This window comes from Protopterus annectens, chromosome 7.part0 (assembly GCF_019279795.1).
Source record: "Protopterus annectens isolate FY-2018-M chromosome 7.part0, PAN1.0, whole genome shotgun sequence".
NCBI classification, from domain to species: domain Eukaryota; kingdom Metazoa; phylum Chordata; order Ceratodontiformes; family Protopteridae; genus Protopterus; species Protopterus annectens.
The window spans coordinates 280,128,320-280,148,319 of record NC_056739.1 but is presented as its reverse complement, the minus strand read 5'-3'; the positions used below and the strand labels follow the sequence as shown (position 1 = coordinate 280,148,319).

General features: G+C 39.2%; 1 protein-coding gene across 3 annotated transcripts in view; it reads left to right on the top strand.

The window, feature by feature from the left end:
- The window catches only part of TFEB (transcription factor EB), a 1,305,476-nt gene that overhangs the window by 111,040 nt on the left and 1,174,436 nt on the right, over positions 1–20,000 (top strand). Inside the window, exon 2 of one of the 3 annotated variants that reach the window (XM_044076756.1) lies at positions 18,342–18,573. The exons of 1 other annotated variant lie outside the window; for it this stretch is intronic. The gene's annotated coding sequence lies outside the window, so the exon portion shown is untranslated. Of the gene's footprint in view, positions 1–18,341; positions 18,819–20,000 lie in introns of all 3 variants that reach the window. One more of the 3 variants, XM_044076757.1, reaches the window with a different exon arrangement.

Genomic DNA, 20,000 nt, shown 5'->3' with positions numbered 1-20,000 from the left:
TCTGTGAATTTGGTCAGCCAGAGTCCCTCTGTTGGCCTGGACTTCTGAGAAGTAGATGCCAAACAGGAGAGGACCCAGGACAGATCCCTGTGTGACTCCACTGGTGACTGGTGGGCAGTCTGACTTGGAGTCCGCTACTTTTACACTGTGGGTTCTATCCGTGAGCCAATTTGCAACCCTACCTAGTGATTTAAGGGTTGATGCCTAGTTTGGTGAGTTTATCAATATTTCCTGAGTGAGGAATGCTATCAAAGGCCTTGGCCAGATTGAGGTAGGCTGTATGCACTGCTTTGCCTTCATCCACAGCCCTGGTGACTGACTCAAAGAAGTCAACCAGCTTGAGCAGGCATGATCTACCTTTCACAAAACCAAATTGCATGGGATCTAGTGTTTGGAGATTCCCTATATCATTGTTAATTAGGTCCATGATATGCTCCATAGTCTTGCATATCAGACTCGTCAGGCTAATGAGGTGATAATTTCCAAGGTCTGCAGTTGTTACTCCTTTATGCAGAGGGATAACTGTAGCAGTGCACCATTCAGTAGGGACAAAGCCTGACGTGAGGCTGTGAGTGAACAGAGCACACAGATGTGGTGCCAGTTCACTTTTCTAATTCATGTAGAACACAGCCAGGGCTATTGTCTGGTCCCATGGAAGCTGTGTTCTTGGCCTTAGACAATGCACCTTTAACCTGTGCTTTAGTAATGTTGGGTGCCTGCCATTCTTCTGGTATTGAGATTGGTCTTTTGAAAGGGGGGGGGGGTTGGCACTGAATCTGTCAGCCAGTATGTTGGCAATATCTTTGGCTCAGTATAGGAGGTACCATTGTGCAATAACTCAGAGCAAATCTGGGTATTGCCATGGAGATCCTATATATAGAAGGCTTTGTGGTTGTTTTTAGTGTCTGCTGCAATTCTGCCTTCATAGCTGGCTTGGAGGTTTTGATGAGGGATCTCAACTTTTTGTTGAGACTAATAAGGGAATTTTTCCAGTCTTGGGACTTCACCTTTTTTTTGCAACAATTTCTTCCTTCTGTTATAGAGGTTATTAATGGCAGGTGACCACCAGACTGGCTTCCTTTTTTGGGATGGGAGCAGCTTGGTTCTGTTGGGTATGGCTAGTTCCATGCATTTATGTACGTGTTTATACAGTGCATTGGTGTATGATTCCGGCAGTCATGCATCTATTTTCCATTGGCATGGGTGCCGTGACGTTAGCCACCACTGTTCATAGGAGCTGAAAGTTAGCTTTGGAGAAGTTTTTCATGGTGGATACCTTTGCCGGGGCTGTGGGTGAGATGTGGATTTCCATGGAGATTAGTTTGTGGTCAGATGTAACCTGGGAGGAATTGACTACTGGTGTAGAGCAATGGTTGCCCATGTTAGTGGTAACAAAGTCAAAGATGTTGCTTCCTCTAATGGGGGTAAAAATGAGCTGGTCCAGGGCATTGGAATTGATGAATTCCAGGAAGCGTTGGGACAGTGCATTGGTGCATGAGTAGTTTTCCCAGTTGATGGCGGGGTAGTTGGTCACCTAGTATGAGAGTGTTTGGTTGGATCTTAAGTTTCCAGGGTGCTTAGGAATGTGGAGTGAGAGTCTTGGGACATGGTTGGGGACCAATAGCAGGCTATGACCCGAATCGCCGGCTTGGTAGTTGTACCTGGAGTATCTCAGATGCATTATGCTGGGCTACTAGTCTGGAGGTGTGCATATCCTTTAAGAATATGGAGACACCATATTGAGCATGCCATTCAAGTGGATCCCACAGGTGGGATACTAAGCAAGGATGACCTAGATTGCAGCTAGTAAGTACCCCATTAAGTGTGGAACATAAGAAGGAGAGATGAAATAAACCTCTATGCGTCTATCTTTGTTGGCTGTATTCCTCAGTATGGGAAACTGAGGGTCACTGACCTAAAGTGATCTAATGTGTTCTGATGTGTGACTTCATTGTAAGTTTGAGCAGAGAGCTTCCACTTTTCCTATAAAGAATGAGAGTCAACAAGGTTTAGAAGGAAATGTATGTAAAAATAGTGATTAAAAAACAAAGGTGTGAAGTATGTTAGTATGTTTTACAAGAGAGAGCTGGAAAATGCTGTGGAAAAAAGCAAGGCCTCTTCTAGATTTTTTTTTTTATCCAGCAAGTACTCTTCTTTTGTAGTCCTTTTGATCTCTGGTCCTCTTTTCCTACCCATTCAATTCACTACTACTGCCACAAAACCAGGTCTACTGTAACCCTTCAGTCCCTCCAGGTAGTTAGATCCTGCTTTAGGAAAAATGTACTTTAATGGCTATCCGGTTGATTGGTGGTGGAATAGAGAAAGGTTACTTGTAGAAAGCAGGCAGGCAGTCATCTCTCTGCAGGCATTGACAAGTTTCTCTCTTTACCTGTTTATTCTTGGAGGCAGAGACATGCAGAAGACCTGACTTTATGTGTGTGTGTGTGTGTGTGTGTGTGAGATGCACCTCTCCTCATCTCTACATAGTGTCCTATTCCTACATACTTCAGAAATATAGTGTCTTGATAATTGATGAGAGTACCAGTGTAGCATATGTTGCTTGCTTCTCTCAAGACAGCTGGCTGCTCAGTCACTTTTTTTCTATAACCAGCTTGGCTTTGGTGTGCTTAGGAAAACACTGTACCCTAGTGCTTGCAAGGCTGGCCTTAGCAGTATGAACTGTCAAGAGTGAGCACTTGAAAATATTTAGTTATCTTGGTGGTTCTGCCCATCTGGTACTTCCCTGTTTGTTTTTTCCCACTTCTGGATTGTAGCAATATAGAATAACCTAGTTATGATTTCTAGAAGATATTGCACAAGGAATTGAGTCCTAATGGTAGTGGAATGCAGGAATGTCAGACTAATGCATTTGGGATTGACTGCTTTTTAGACTGGAATAGGGGTGGAAACAGGTAGACAATGTGGGAAAAGCAGCCCTCATGTGCCATTAAGTTGTAAAATTCTTCATTTCTGATATCACTTTTTTAATGCAGCAGGTTTATATGCTGGCATTACCTCCATTGCAAATTCTAACGCCTTAAGAATATTTTGTTGCCTTCCTCATTTAACTGCCTGTTTGATATAATACATTTTTGATTTAATTGCTGGCTTGTGTATAATTCATGATTCTTCTTTCTAGTGTATAGGATCTGTAGTTCATGTCCAGCTTCATTCACAATAAGTGGTAATCTGTCCATGATCACCTGTCCATAAGAGTGTCTCCTCTTCCCTTTACCTCTGCATTAAAGTTGCAGATTGGACTACTGGCACACCACAGTAAAGCAGATTACTTAAAACTAATATTAACTAAAAAAAAGTAAGACTTAATAAACTGAATTACTCTATTGTCTTGGAAAGTGTATGTATCTGTGTTTAAAAACTGTACCAATTATCCTTCTTTGTTAGTATTAGATATGTTTATAGATGTTGAATTAGCTTTTGTACTGTGCTATTTCAAACCTTTGAATATTTTTTTAGCTGTCATGATTATACTTTTATTTCTTATGTAATTTATTAAAGAATTTTTTCTCCCTGCACTTCCCCTGAAAATAGAATCTGCCCTGCTGAAGTTTTGCAGTAACAAATAAATAAAAACATTTGGTTAGATATTGCAAATCCCCACACATTTGTTCTTGGTGATATCTCATGCCCAAGTCTGACTTCCCCACAAAGTCACTGTGACTAGAGATTATACATCAAGTAATGCACACTTTGTTGATGTCCTGAGCTCTGAGTACACACCATGCACAATATAATAAGTGTATCCAAGTAGTCAGCACTTCAGCGACAGTTATTTCATTGTAGCAAGGTGACAAAGGGTGTGCTACATGCAGATTTCAGTGTCATTGCTGTAAAACGGAGTGGAATAACAGTACTTCAATCAATCAGTAAATAAATGGAGTCAATTATTTAATAAGTGGGTGGAAGGCTAGTGTAATGGAACATAGTCTGAAATGGGTATATATGTCGTAACTCTATAAAGGGGACAAGTATGTGGAAGAAAGGTGGGGTGCTGCTGTCGTGTGATTTTTGTTTCAGTGAATTAGAAAATTGGCTCGGGGGAAAAAGAGATCTAACATAAGTAACTGCAGTAGCAGTTTCAAGTGTGTGCGCGCGCGCACGCACTCATGTATCAGTAAGGGTTTGCATTGTGTTTGACAGCAACAAACTAAAATACATTACACTGAATTTATGCATAAATGATAACCATGCACTAAATCACAATCAGACATTTGAGGTGCCCACAATCGGCAAAGTAAAAATATGTGTGCATATGCATTCACATAGATGTGAGAGTTGTAATACTTAACACCGTGTGTCTCACAACAGTGACATGTATCACTGTTGCTATTATTTGCGTTTTATTATCACAATAAGACATCTGAAGTGTGCACTGCTACTGAGATGCTGCATACATTTGTGTGTTTCTGTGCTTATGTTTGCGTGTGTGTGTCTACATGTATGTGCCTCTGTCTGCATACGTTATTAAATAGTTGCATAAATATTTTGGGTATAAAATGCTTCCTCCAATAACAATTGCATATCCTATACCAACTTTGAAACATTAATCGGATAAACTATTTTACATCAAAAATATTAGTCATATGTATATAGTAACAGTAATACACATGCAAAACAATTTAACATCCCATTTTCTAAATGCAATAATGTCCGATGTGTTTTTCCTGTAAAAAAAAAAATTAACATTCCAGGGGTGGGGAGGCTCTCTGCCTGCAGTGCTGAGTCTTACCAGTAGACAGTTGATTTGCCTGGTTTGGTCCACCTGTTAGGCATTATAGATTGCTTGTACTGTCTGGTTATGATACTGAAATCGGAATGCTGCAGTATAGAATGAAGTAAATGCTTTTGTTTTTGTGATGCTCATATGAGGGGAATTAAAGTACTGAACATGTATGTTATTTAAATGCATGGACTTTATTTGATAGTTGTCTGTATGTCAAGTTTGGTGTATTCTGTAACTATTTAGTGCAGCTATGGGTCAGTGAAGAGCAAGTCTTAAAATTTGACTTAGAGCTGAAATGTGTACATTTATTTCATGTACTGCTACAAGGGGTTCCCTGTTATTTCTGACTGAAGCCTGAGCTCAATAGCTATATTACTAAAGTAGGAATATGTATATTGTGTCTAGGATTCAGCATATCTCCATTACTCTCTCTCTCTGTTGGGTTTTATTGATGGCATGAGTGTGAAATGCACATTTGCAGAAATATAATACAATGCAGTGCTTTTCTGTGCAGTTTAGAATGAACAGCACAGTAATAACCCTTGAATATGACCATACCATTTGCCTAATCCAACAAGTCTGGTGAAAGATACAGCTCATGTTTTTTTCTGAATATATAATTTCTGTTTAATAGCATAACCTAACGCACACAGTATTTCAAATTGCTCATTTGACATGAAAAGTAGGTTTGTTTACTTGAGTATATGGCAGTCACCATAAGTAACATTAATGAAAGTAAATAAAAGGCATGACAAAATGTTTGTACATCACAGGGAATGCTAACCAAATAGAACTTCTGGGGGGAACTCTGTGTGGAATTAAATTGGCATCATGTCTTGACTTGCTCAGTGGAAGTTAAAATGCATTTGGAAACTGTTTAAGCATGAATGCTTAAAAAAAAAAAAAAAAAAAAAAAACTTTTCTAAAAACACTTTAATCTGTTTGATCCTGACAAATTGTGAGCAAGAGTAAGTGTTACCATTTTGCATGGCTTAGGCACAAGGAGGGACCCCTTTGTTTGTAGGAGTACTTCATAGTGTAGTGCATTTTTGTGCAACTTGAATTGCACAAATGATCTTGAAATACACCTGCATCTTGTCTGTGCTACCTTTCCGCAGAGGTAAAGTACCCCACTTTGCACGAATAGTGGTAGCCAGTAATGTGCCACCAAGATGGCAGTACCCTTCGTGGTTATGAATAGCAGTTACTCAAAAGGACTGTTGCCAGAAGTGTTCACCTTAACTCATACGTTAAGTGGTTAGTTCACTTAGTGATTTAAAATGGGAATTGACCGATTTTTGTTTCTTGATCAGTAAGTAAACTGGGGGTTATAAAAGAGTTGTTGCTTTTCTTGGTTTGTAGTAATTGCTGATACAGCTATGAAGCATTTTTCTAAAAATATAATATTAACTTATTTAGTGTGGCAGTTTAGTTCAGAGGCGTAAGGCTACAAGCTGCTAACAAGTGCCATCCATTAGTTATGTGTTTGATACGGTCAGCTTCCACTTGAAAATTTTGAGCAATTTACTTAAGAAGAAAAACATGCTCCCAGGATACCCCTGAAAAGGGTGATTGTTTAAGGGCTGCACTATAATTATCTAAATGAACATAAGAAATATGGATGTTATGGGATTAACTAATTTGGAGTTGTATAGAGATGTTGTGGCATTGTAACCAGTAGTGTTTTTAATCTTTAATCTTGTATTAAGCCAGATGCAGTAAGTGACAAGTGAACAGAGCCTTTTACTTACACAGCATATTAATGATTAAAAGAAGTGTCTCTGATAATTGTGTTTTCCAATGTATCATGCATATGTATGTAAAGCACTTGACATGCATTATCAGAATCACCACTTGGCCTGCTGATAAATTTGGCTCTGAGTTGGAGAATGATGAGGCTAGGGCTGCTTAGCCCCCCTTTCATTGGGGGGGGGGGCTGAGGGAGTGATGTGCATGGCAGGACAAGGTGACTTATTTAGCTCTGGTGTCACCAAGTTTAGTCTCTGTGGCAGTGGAGGCTTCCCAGACTCACTTTTGTCTTGTAGGAGAACTGAAAACTGCTAGAATTGGGAACTTGGAAACCCTGGCCTGGAGGGGTGAAAACAGCCAGGTGACATAACAATGTGCCTGTGATTAGGGGTGATTTTGGGCTTAAGGGGAACCATGTCTCACAGAGTACATAAAAATCAGAGGCAGTCTGTAAACTTGGACAGTTGTGAGCATCTACACCCCCTGACATATACACACACACACATACAATCGTTTATGTATTTTATGTACACTTGCTTAAATGAAGTACTTAACTTTCCTCATGATTCTGCCTGCTAAATATTACTCCCCTTCCTGAAAAGTCATGGTGTCTCATTCACCTGAGGCAGCCTAAGCCATTATGAAGCTGCAGGCTGGCAAGTCACTAACTGAGTGATGTTTCGGATGTCCTTGAGAGCTCTGCTGTTTGGCAGAGTAAACCTGATTAAGTCACACAGTTGTGAAAACACTCCTGCAAGAGAATTAAGAATTTTTTTTTTGCTTGCTTCAGAGCTCCTCAGAATTGCACATGAACAGAGTTCCAGGGAACTTCAAAGCAAAACAAAAATATGGAAAGCCAGATTATTATTCTTAATGTAAAAGTAATCTGCTTTCTAAAATGTAGCAAAGTTCTTTTTTCTTCCTTAACAGATGGAGGCTGCAGCTCAGCAGTCAGTACCATAACCCCCCCCCCCCCAAGAAGTAGCATCATCAGCCTCCTCTCCTGCTTTACCCTTAGAGGCTGCTGTTGACCTATTCTTGGAGTATAAATAGGTCCCTTTACCTGAAGAGAGTAGTTTGTCATCTAATAAGCTTTAGGCATTCAAGTACAAGTTCACACTGTTTTTCCTCCCTTTTCTTTTGAACATTGATTGGCAGAAATACAATATTTGTGCAGTAGATATGGCACAAATATACCATAAACAACACCTATAGCCAGAGCCAGATCCAGTATTTGTGCAGTAGATATGGCACAAATATACCATAAACAACACCTATAGCCAGAGCCAGATCCAGTATTTGTGCAGTAGATATGGTACAAATATACCATAAACAACACCTATAGCCAGAGCCAGATCCAGTATTTGTGCAGTAGATATGGCACAAATATACCATAAACAACACCTATAGCCAGAGCCAGATCCAGTATTTGTGCAGTAGATATGGCACAAATATACCATAAACAACACCTATAGCCAGAGCCAGATCCAGTATTTGTGCAGTAGATATGGCACAAATATACCATAAACAACACCTATAGCCAGAGCCAGATCCAGTATTTGTGCAGTAGATATGGCACAAATATACCATAAACAACACCTATAGCCAGAGCCAGATCCAGTATTTGTGCAGTAGATATGGCACAAATATACCATAAACAACACCTATAGCCAGAGCCAGATCCAGCACGAGGTGACTGAGGCAGTTGCCTAGGGCCCACTGATTTTGGGGGGGCTGCCACAAACTTATGTTAATTTTTAAGACCACTCTGTGTACATTACATTTCTTCTTTAATGATGCACGGTGTGTGTCCTTAGTCGTGTCTGTGTGTGTCGCTGAAATGGACAATGCGATTTTTTTCGAAAATGAGCAGCAAGGAGGAGAATGGAATGAGCAGCATATCCAGATGAACGTTATGAGGTTGAGGTTTGTGGAGAACTAAGTGTGAAAATGCCCTGTTAGGGGTGATAGGCTAGTCAATTTAACCAGGCTGAAACCCTTTACCTTTGTTACAGGAGCCGAGAGCCTGAATCCTTTACACCAACTACCAGACTATTAGTTTCAGTGCATTTTCAAGGAATTGTGAGCTTCAAAGGAAGAAAAGTTTTTCAATGTGCAATTGTTTTGTTTAGCAAATGGTCGTCACTGTTTGTTGTAGAGAATTTGAACGCAGCACAACAGGCAGCATGCTTGCTTTTGATGCAGAATTCTGTGGGTTCTACTCCCCTCTCCCATGTAGATGGATTGCTGATACTGTGTTGTACTTCAAGGGTAGGGTTGGGTGGGGTGCTATAGTGCTGAGTGTGTCCTCCTTTGGATGAGATACCTTGTAACTATGAACCTGTTGACTGTTTGCTATCCATTGTCTATTGCAGTGTTAACAGCTAACTGATGTTTATGTAACATAGGCAATTTATTCTTCAAGAGCAGCAGGCACTAAATTTGTAGAGGAAATACTGAAATGTAAAGTTGTTTGCTAGTAGCAGCCTCTTAATTAGTTACAAATCTCTAATGTGAAATTATTCAGATGACTTTTACTTCAACAGAAATTGTACATATTGACTGATATTGGTGGACTGTAATGACAGAAGTCTGAGGAGCCTTTTATGGTTGAAATATTCTGAGATGAGTAGCTTTGCCATTATTGGTTCATACATTTTGTTTCATTGCTTACTGAAAAAATGTTCAAAACTACAAATTTAAAACACATCCTTAACAAATGGTGCTGTATAATATAAAGAACATAATTTAATGCAATCAGGAACGTGAATCAAAGTGCACATGCATGTGTGCATGGTCCTAAGTGTGTGCCCAAAGGGTCTATATTAGATCAGCGAACGCTGATTGATCGAACTTATGTAAGTGAAAGCTTACAATCTCGAACTGTCAGATCAGCGATTTTTTTTTTTTCCTAGGGAAAAAAATCGCTGATCCAAAACACATACACACAACCCAAGCAGACCAAACAAACAGCAATCCACACACATACACCTAAAATCTGACACCTTACCCTACACTAAACTATACACACACCACTAACCACTTACCTTAACCCATACCCTAACCCTAAGGTCCATCACTATCGCACACTCACCTGCTCCCTAACCCTAAGTCACGTAACCCTCACGTCCACACAATCGTACACTTACCTGAATCCAACCCGTAACTTTCCACCACAGCACAGAAAATACAGAAGCAACAGAAACAGACAACCGAATTCTTCCCAAGGAAAAAATTTGGGTTTCTGTTGCTTCGATATTTTAAACATTCGCTTAAATAAGTTTGATCAATCAGCGTTCGCTGATCTAATATAGACCCGTGCCCAAAGGTAAACTTACTGTGCCACTGGCCAGGTGCATTTTCTCAATAAATGTGGGTCTCAATAAATGTGAGTTTCAAGGGCAGAGAATTTTACTGCAAATGCAGTGTCCGTTTTTATTGTGAGACTATACTGTTTTGCTTAGCAAATGTCTCATGGTGTTTGTGCTATAAAATTTGAAATAAATGTTTTAAATTAAATATAACAAAAAGGACTGTTCGACCAACACAGCTGTTTAAAAATTTTAATAAAAAGAAAACTATGACCAAAAATATAATAAAATATACCAGTAAGTGCTTTCATGAACTTAATTGCTTCATCGGACTATTCAAAAACAAATACAGATGAAGCTTTTTAAATCCCCGCCAAAGCACATCCCATCAATAACGCAGGCATGTGACCGAAGAACCGATCTTAAAGATATATTATCATTCAGACCGGGGTATTTATCAGCACCTAGCTTAATTATTCACTTCAACTCGCATTGTTCATCCTGTTCCTAATGTCTCCACCCCTTATAATCAGGAGGACAGTCTGTAGTACAAGAAACTTGGGAGTGACCACTATCGGTACTTGTAACATGTTTAGCAAGGGCACTGGCATCTTTTAACTTGATTTTAGAAACATGTAAAGGATCTCAGCCTTTCCTTCAGTGTTAGATTGTTTTCTACCAACATAAAACATGCCACATGCTGAACAGCTTGCAAGGTACACCATATTTGCTGTTCTGCAATAAGCATAAAAATCAAAATCAATGTAATAGTCCGTTCTTGGGTGTTTGATACATGACACTGATCGAATATTTACATGCAGAACAAGAATGACACATGAATGCCCCTTTTCACATGCAATCTGATTAATACAAATCTTCTCCCTGCAGCAGAGCTGATGGTTGAGAGAAGTGTTATTCTTGAATGAAAACTTGGGTGTTCCTCAGTTCATCACTAGCCATCAATACTGGCCAGTTCCTTTTTATAACGTCACACACTATGTTGATGTTACTTACATAAGTCAGTGTACATCTCCGATCACTTTTCATATCTCTTTAGCATGTAGGGATAGCCTCGCTTATATCTGAAAAGTAAGGTTTCACACTGGTCTTTCTGAGTGGCCTGCCTTCTATAGTCTCAAAATCTCTTTACATGAATAGCCCATATTCAGAAAATCAGTGGTTAATTCTTCAAAAACACATGGTAACTTATTATCACTGTCACAGAGCCTGATTCATAGGTAGGTACTAGGCTATCGGCCCTAGGGCCTATATAAGCCTAGCCAAAAAGGTATCCTGGCTTTCGCCACCCAAGAAAATAATTTTCCTGTGTCCCTGTTAAGCAGAGCCACAGAAGTGATCCCTGGGGTGAATTTCCTATTTCCCATCCAATCATCAAGATTTTTCTTGAAGAGTGCTGATGAGGAGCTTTGTTTGATATAGATAGGTAGTTTGTTCCAGAGTATGGGAAGTCTCTGGGACAGGAATCTATCCCTCCAGCATGTTCTGTGTATTGTGGTGACAAGGTTTAAGTCCTTAGAGCATGTAGCTCGGAGGGGTTGGGATTTTTTTAAGTGGAGCATGTCCAACAGCTCTGGGTTTGACATAGCTTTGTATGTTTGGCAGAGATCGTCTCTGAGTAGGTGATATGCGACAAAGCTGGTGTTTTTTGAGACTGTCTGCGTAGGGCATCTATTTGAGACCAGTAATCCTCTTTGTGACGTATTTCTGTGGCCTTTCCAGTTCTTGTAGATATCTTGTGAGGTACATACCAAAAGGGGCATTGTACTCTATAATGGGTCTAATGAGTGAAGTAGAGGGGAACAATGACCTCTTTTTTCCTGGATGAGAAACCTTTTGTGATGAGGTGTGCCACATAGAAGGATTTCCTGACTTCTGAGCCAATGTGATTATCAAAGGAGAGACTACTGTCCACCTGTGTCCCAAAGTCTCTTATCACACTTTCAGTGTTAAGTAGACTACAGCCTATTTGGTAGTTCAGAGTTTTTGCCAAAAGGGATGACAATGCACTTTTTGGCATTGAGCTTGAGGCCATGGCTTTGACACCAGGCATCTGTCTCAGTGAGGCCCTTTTGTAGGATGTCCACATCATTAGGAGTTTGGATTATGGCTCCTAGATTGCAGTCATCTGCGAACTTCATTAGCCAAAGACCTTCTGTGTTAGCATATACTTCAGAGAAGTAGAGACCAAACAGGAGAGGACCCATGATTGAACCCTGTGATACTCCACTTGTCACTGGTCTGAAGTCCTATTTGGAGACTACTTGCATAGTGCTATGAATTTACTTAAATTCAGTTTTGTTTTCTCTGAGCAGTCAGTGGACTTCTTGACGAAACTATCTCAAGAGATCTGTTTAAAGATGCGAGTAGAGCAGTGTTTAGGAAGCCATGTAGAAAGAACAATTTGTTCCTCAAGTCGAGCATGCATCTGAAGCATGTGCAAAGGAATATGTTGAAAGGACATTTTATGACGGCAATCAGGCTCTGTGGCAGTGATAAGTTACCATGTGTTTTTGAAGAATTAACCGCTGATTTTTTGAATATGGGCTATTCGCATAAAGGGATTTTGAGTACTATTGAAGAAAGGCAACTCTGAGAGCAATGCGAAACCTTACTTTTCAGATATAAGTGAGGCTATCGCTACATGCTAAAGAGATATGAATAGTGATCTGAAGATGCACATTGACTTAAGCAAGTAACCTCAATGTAGTGTGTGATGTTCTAAAAAAGGAACTGGCTGGTATTGATGGCCAGTGATGAGTTGAGGAATATCCTTGGAAAAACACCTATATTTTCATTCAAGAATAACACTTCTTTCAAGTATCAGGTCTGCTATAGGCAGAGGACTTGTACTGATCAGATTGCATGTGAACAAAAAGGGATGTTCATATGTCGGATTGCATGTGAACAAAAAGGGACGTTCATGTTGTTCTTGTTCTGCATGTTAAATGTATTTAGATCAGTGTCGTGTATCAAACAAGCAAGAATGGGCTATTGCATCAATTTTGATTTTTATGCTGATTGTCGAACTGGAAATGAACTTGCAAGTTGTTCGGCATGTGTCATGTTTTGTTGGTAAAACGAATCGAACACTGAAGAAAAGGATTTAGGAATTTAAAACATGTAAGGGGTGTCAGCAAAGTTAAGATACCAGTGCCCTTACTAAACACATTAATAGTACTGATAGTGGTCACTCCTTTAAGCTTCTTGTACTAGAGATGGTCAGCTTTGAATATAAGAGGTGGAGACATTAGGAACAGGATGGATCACTGCGAGTTGGATAATTAAGCTAGTTGCTGATAAATACCTCGGTCTGAATGATACATCTTTAAGACCGGTTTTTGGGTCACATGACTTGCGTCATTGATGGGATGTGCTTTGGTGGGGGGGGTTTAAAAAATTTTATCTGTTTGGTTTTGAATGGTTTGATGAGTTTGTGAAAGTGCTTACCGGTATGTTTTATTATATTTTTGGTCATAGTTTTCTTTTTATTAGTTGTTAATAGCTGTTTTGATCAGGCAGTCCTTTTTTTGTCATATTTGGTTCAATGTTAGTTTGTTTCCGACCTATACTCACCATGTTCTTTTTCCCCTCAAAGCTTTAAATTAAATCCAAATATCTGTAATCATTGTAGAAGTAAAGACAACAGTATGTGCACTGACAGGTTCAAACAGTGTTTACGGTAAGGAGAAATAGCAAGTAATGGGACACTGGAATACCTTGGGGGGGGGGGCTGCTGGGGGCCCTGATCCATTACACTGTGTAGGGCCCCATTTGACCATGATCCGGATTTGCCTATAGCACTGTACTACAAGCTTGCTTCTTATGTACACAATGCTATTATCATAACTTCAGCCGCTTCCAGACCAAGGTATGCATCAAATATTTCCCCCAAAATGCCCCGTCTGTGTTAAGGAGACCTTTCATATACTTGACTCTTTTATTTCCACTTTTCTCACTCTTCCTGTTTCACTCCTTCAAGCAATTTAGACCCATATCTTGATTTGCAAAGGGGGACTTAGGCTTGGTAGATGTTGACTTACACAGTGAAACTTTAAAGGCACTGTAAATAAGTGGTTATGTGGCTGATCAATGAGCACACACCTGGGTTGTGGCCGATTGAGTGTGCACACCTGGGTTGTGGCCGATTGAGTGCGCACACCTGGGTTGTGGCTGATCAATGAGTGTGCACACCTGGGTTGTGGCTGAGGGCATTGATACCAATGTAAAAACAAAACAAAAATATTGTAGTATTAGTTATGCAATGTTGATATGCTGAAGCAGAGAATAAATGGAAAGAGTAAAACATTGGATTAAAATGGAGTATTGTATGACCAGACAAATTGCTGAATATTTTGCTTGGACAGTGGAAAATATTTTTGATCTTATTCACTACGGCATTTCCATCTGAAAATGGTGATCAGAATTACAGTTGCTCTAGCTTGGTTTATAGGAAAAGTAAATGCTGCTGCTTTGTCTCCTGCATACTGCTAGAATGGTTCAACTGCGCTGCCCAACCTGTCCCTTTAGTAGCTGAAGAGCTTGGCTGCCCTTACTTCTGCTGACTCTTGGATCCTTGTCCGTCTCACTTGGGAGTACCTGGATAACAAATGTAAAGGTTAAAAAACAAAAATGATACTTGACTATGCATCTTCAGCGACATTTAGTAGTACACCAATTCTAGGTAAAATTTCAGACTGCAGCTTTGAGTAATATAGTAATAATGCTGCAGTCAACATAAAAGATATGAGAAATGCTCTAGAGATTATACTAATTTTAAGCATATTTTTTAAGTTTTGCTCTACTGTATAATCACCTGTACAATTGGTGAGCATTGACTTAAAATGTGCATAAAGCATTCAGAGCTTCCTATTAAGGGAATGCATTTTATTTTTAATAAAGTGCATAAAAGTCCTGTACTGACCATAATTTTTCTATTTCAGAGCAAGATAAAAAAAATAAATAAAAAATCTTTGCAGTATTTTGTGTTACATTTTTTCGCAGTACATAATAGCAAATGTTCACTTTTGTGTTGAACAAAATGGACTCCTGCCATTTGAAGAACAGTCCTTGTAAACTGTAGAGAAGATCAGCCAAGGCATTCGGTGTTTATCATGGATTGCATTTTATATCGCAGGATATATATGATAAAAGAACAACAGTGAAGAAGTCCAAAATAATTTGTAATTAAACATGAAGAAATATACTTGAAGACAAATACTTCCAAATTATTATCTATAATACAGTGATACACTAGACGAGAAAATGTTGCTTCAAGCATTCTAGGGCTGTTCTAGTAAGGGATTAGCAATTGTGTTGTATTATGGATAAATGCTTGTTGAGACAGCAGCTGTCTTTGTGTACTGCTAGGAAAGTGAGTATCACCAGCACTGCAAGAATACCTCGCAGTTACATTATGTGAACTGAAGTATCCGGTTTGATATAGTGCATAAGCAGTACTTATCAGTGTGTTGTAACGAACCACAGCAATGCAGAACGTTTCTGATGTAATAACACTAGCAAACAAATGGAGAAACATATTCTGGTACAGCTCAGCACTGAACATCACACACTAATCAGTCTATTTTTGTATGTTAACTGCAGGCTTCCTTTCCATTTTATTTAAACATTTAGGCATGACAGGTTGTGTGGCTTTGTGAGGTAACATCACTCCAATGCTAACCTTCGGTTTGTATTTACTAAGTAAGTGTACTGTTTTCAGAGAGACCTGGTGCATCTGTGCAAACATAAGAATTACATTTGAAAGGGTATGCCATAGTTGTATATCAATGTGATCTACATAGGAGAGACACAAGGCAAAGAGTATTTCAGCTTTCCACTGCAATTTTTTTTAACAGCAGGGCATCATGGACCATGGCTACCATTGAATGTATCTATAGGCAGCACATTTTATCCACAAGCATGATACAATCTGACATCATTAGTGCTACCATTTATGGACAAATCCACCATTACTCATGGATCAAAATAATTTATTCCTATCATAAAAAGGATTATTTAAAATGTACTTCATCAAGTTTATTGTTCATATCCTTTTTAGTGCTGTATGCCAAAAAGGAGCGTCTTATGGTGGGCACGTGCACCTTGGTCGAGGATCCTAAAAAATTGTTTGGAGGTACATTGCTGTCTACAGAGGGACAAGACTAACCATACTTGGACAGTAAGAAAGTGTGCACTGCTTAGCAAACTTGGCAGCTCTGTTGTGATATACCCAGCTGCCATCTACCCACACCATGCTGCTGAGCAGCACTGATGGTCATTACACAACAAGAGGGACTCAGAAATGTCAGCTTTGTGGTAGTATGCCTGGTACCTTAGTTTTCATGATACTGTACGGCATTATGAATGAGCCTAAAACACCGGCAGTGTTTTGTAGAGCAACTAGTACTGCTGAAAATATTGGTAATGTCTGCAGCACAGCAACTCATAGTTATGGGAATGTTCACTTGTAGTATGGCATGTAGTGTTAGAGAGGAGATGTATGGTCACCCTTAACAACAAAATGGAGTAGAAAATGCACAATATCTGTGAGCAGAACACATGAGAGTGCAAGGGGCTTGAGAAAGCAGGATTTTCTGAGGATAGATCCCTCTTTTTGTTATAAAGAGAAGGGATGAGGGGTATAGAATGAAAGGAAATGGAAGTTCTGGTCTAGGGAGAGTAAATAGAGTTTGAGCACAAACAAATGTGAAACTGTACAGACACATAGGAATGGGTATACTCATTCATAAGACTGAGGTGACAAGGGACGGGCACCCACATACAGAGAGTGGGCAATTGTTGATGGGCATCCTTGGGCAATTGTTGATGGGCATCCTTGGACAATGTGCGATCTGTGGACATGACACAGTAAGAAGGGAGTGACCACAGGCAGGGGGTAGAGTGGGGTGCCAGCTTTAGGTAGGCTGCCAGGGGGTCCAAGAGGACACCCTCCACAGAATTATCATCAGCTGATAGTTCCATGGTGCTGCTGATGGCATAAGCCTAAATATCCTCTGATGGTCTTATGGATGGGCCTGCCACATAAATTATTTGTATTCCACTCCAGAAGTCACTCCATACAGCCAAAGTCACTCATCCAGATGTTTCTTTACCACCCCTCTCTTCCAGCTATTGTAGCTGCATTTAGGCTAAGATTTACCCCTGAAGATGGGGCAGTCCTGCTTGCCTGAAAGGGGTCTTCACTCCTGTTACATGAGACAGTCCCATTTCCCACCCCTGGAGCAAGCTTGGCCTTTAGCCATGGTGGGCTGTAGTGGAAGTACTGGGGCATCATCTAGACCTGCATAGTGGTGACACAATGGGAAGAATACCATATTCCTGACAATGTACTGCACAGGTCATTCTCACTCATTCTTCAGTAACAGCAGTCTTTGCTGGAGTTCACCCAGTTCAGCTTTCATTTCTCATACTTTAAGATAGAGGTAAAAGTATGTATCAGTACAAATTGTAGCAATAACTGCTTGACTGACTGGTGTTCAATAAGCGTGTGTGTGTAATGAATATTTATGGCATGCACATCAGAGAAATGATGTTGAACCTCTTCCCATTGATGGATGAGGTCAGGGTGGTATGGCCTGAGATTGGATTAGTGATGCCTGCTCTGCTCTGTGGGTGAATCTGTAGGCCTTGTTAATGTCTGGCTTGGGTCATAACAGTCATCTGCTTTTTTTATTTTTTTTTAATGGCCATCATTCAGATGTCTGGCCCCTTGGCAGGAAGTAAAGGAATAGTTTGTTTTCCCCTGTGTACTTCCTGGGAGCCTGTCACTGTGATTCCGTCACACCTGCATTGCGGTTGTCGATCCCAAAGCAAAATGGTGGACAGATTCAGGTATCAACATATATGTTTTTGAACTGGAAATAACAGTGTTACACAGTGAGGTTGCATGATGTGCAGCCACATACACCGTCCTGCACGTGCATTGCGATATACCACATGAGGAATGCTTCATGGCAAGCACTTTTTTTATTTTAGTGACTGGGCTACTCTTTTTTTATTACGATCGAGGGTTTTAACTGTTCGTTATGTTGTTGCTGTATTATCTCCTTATGCTTGCTGTGAACATTTCTCTTATGTTACATTCAATTACTAACTTTGAGAAATGTTCTGCTTTGCCTGATGTTTATTGAAATGCTTTGGAAGTCCAGAATTTCAGTCCAGAGTTTGAGAGTATGGAATTCTTGGAACTTTGCTTTGAATTTTTATTGGCAGTATTTTGTACTCTTTCTTAACCTGTTGTATCAATTTGTGTGATTTTTCGGTGTACCTGCAGTCTGAATAGTTGTACATATTTGAAGTATATATATATATATATATATATATATATATATATATATATATATATATATATATATATATATATTTGATTTTGTATCACTGTTGGCTTTTATGCTTTGCTTCATTATTTTGTAAAGGTACATAAGACATACACTCTGAAATTAAGATGGAAGTCCAAGATATGTCACTTGGTTCATTATGTTGTTTTGTATTCACAGATATCATTGGCAGAGAGCATAACAGAAATGTCTGGGAGTGGAGAAAGTACTGACATTGCTGCCACAAATTGTATCACATGATGCTGAAATGCATGTTCAAGAGTCGCAGTGCAGGAGAAAAAATGATGCTGCCACTCCTTTGTGAAATTGAAAATCCTTTTTTTAGGAGAATCGCTGAATTGTTATGAACAAGCTTTGATTCCAGGCCCAAACATCCTAAACAAAATAAAAGGTAAAATTAAAGGAGATGTGTGCAGAATGGAGGGAATATTTATAATTCCTTGCAACTACTAAGGCCGTTTCTGTAGTTGTGTAAAAATGAAAATCTGAAAAGGCAACAAACTGTCTATGCATAACATATATGAGGTCATAAGGGTGAACTATTTAAAGTGATGCCATCTAGAAGGAATAGAAAGAGGCATTTGAAATTTTAACGTCCGCTAAGCTTTGCAACATGCCAGTTTGGATACATTTTGGGTAAGGTCATTGTTGACCATCTATTTTAAAGTTACTTTTATGAGGTAATAAATAATTGTTAAAATAAACGTAAACCCGTCAGATGAAATCATTCATTCTCTGAGTACCTGCTTAATCCATTTTGGTGTCATATGAGATTTTGATCCTTTTGCTGGCAGTTAGCTGACACAAGACAGAGAGAACTAATCTATCTTAAATATATTTGCGAAGGAACAGCCAGCATTTTCTGTTAACACCACTGGAATATGTATTTTGAGTTTGCGGGTGTGGATGGCATGATACTAACATAGTCACTGCTGTAAGCAATTAGCTTTTATGGAGTCTCTAGAAAGGTCTTCAGACTGCAAAAATACAAGTTGCTGTTAAATAGTTTTGCAAAATTCCATTTTTTTGATGTGCTTATTCCTGAGTGGTGAAATTGTAAGAGCTTTGATGCATTTGGAAGCTAATATTTTAAGAGGTATTGTTAATTTGTAACCTCTCTCTCTAGGAATTTAGTAGTATAAAATTAAAGTTCATTCACAAATTTAAATGGGAGCCGAAGTATTTGGGGTATTTGTAAGTTATAGCCCCGTACTGCATAACTTATAATTATGGTTGCTTTAATAAAGAAAACTGACATTGCTATCTTTTGGATTAATATGCAGGAAATACCAATGCAACATATAAATAGTACAGAGAAGCTTATTTAATGTACATAAGTTGAACCAAAAATGTAAAACATCCAAATATTATTTATAATTGACAAACTGTAGTCTCAATGTTAATCTATCTGCAAGTATGATTGTGCTGCATATTTTTTCATGACTTGGCTATTTTCCATCTATTTTTGTTGTATAAATTTGATTAGAATTTAAAACTTCTTTAGTATAAATAATGAACTGTACATTATTTAATACTGTGCTGTACTTTTATTGCATTAAAATACAAGCTAAGGCAAAGCTTTGCATTTAACAAGAGCAGTATCTCAAACCTATGAGCTGTGAAAGGCACCTTGGCCATTGAAACTTATTGCAAACAGCAGCTGTCTGATTACTTGCCATTATATTTAGCTTCCGACACTTCTTACCCTCTAATTCAGCTGCATAGTTTTTCTCAACTCTCTCTCCCTCCTTTACCGACGCGTCAGTGATCCTAGTGCTGAAAGTTTAATTTATCGTTTCTCTGCTTTCTTTGATACCT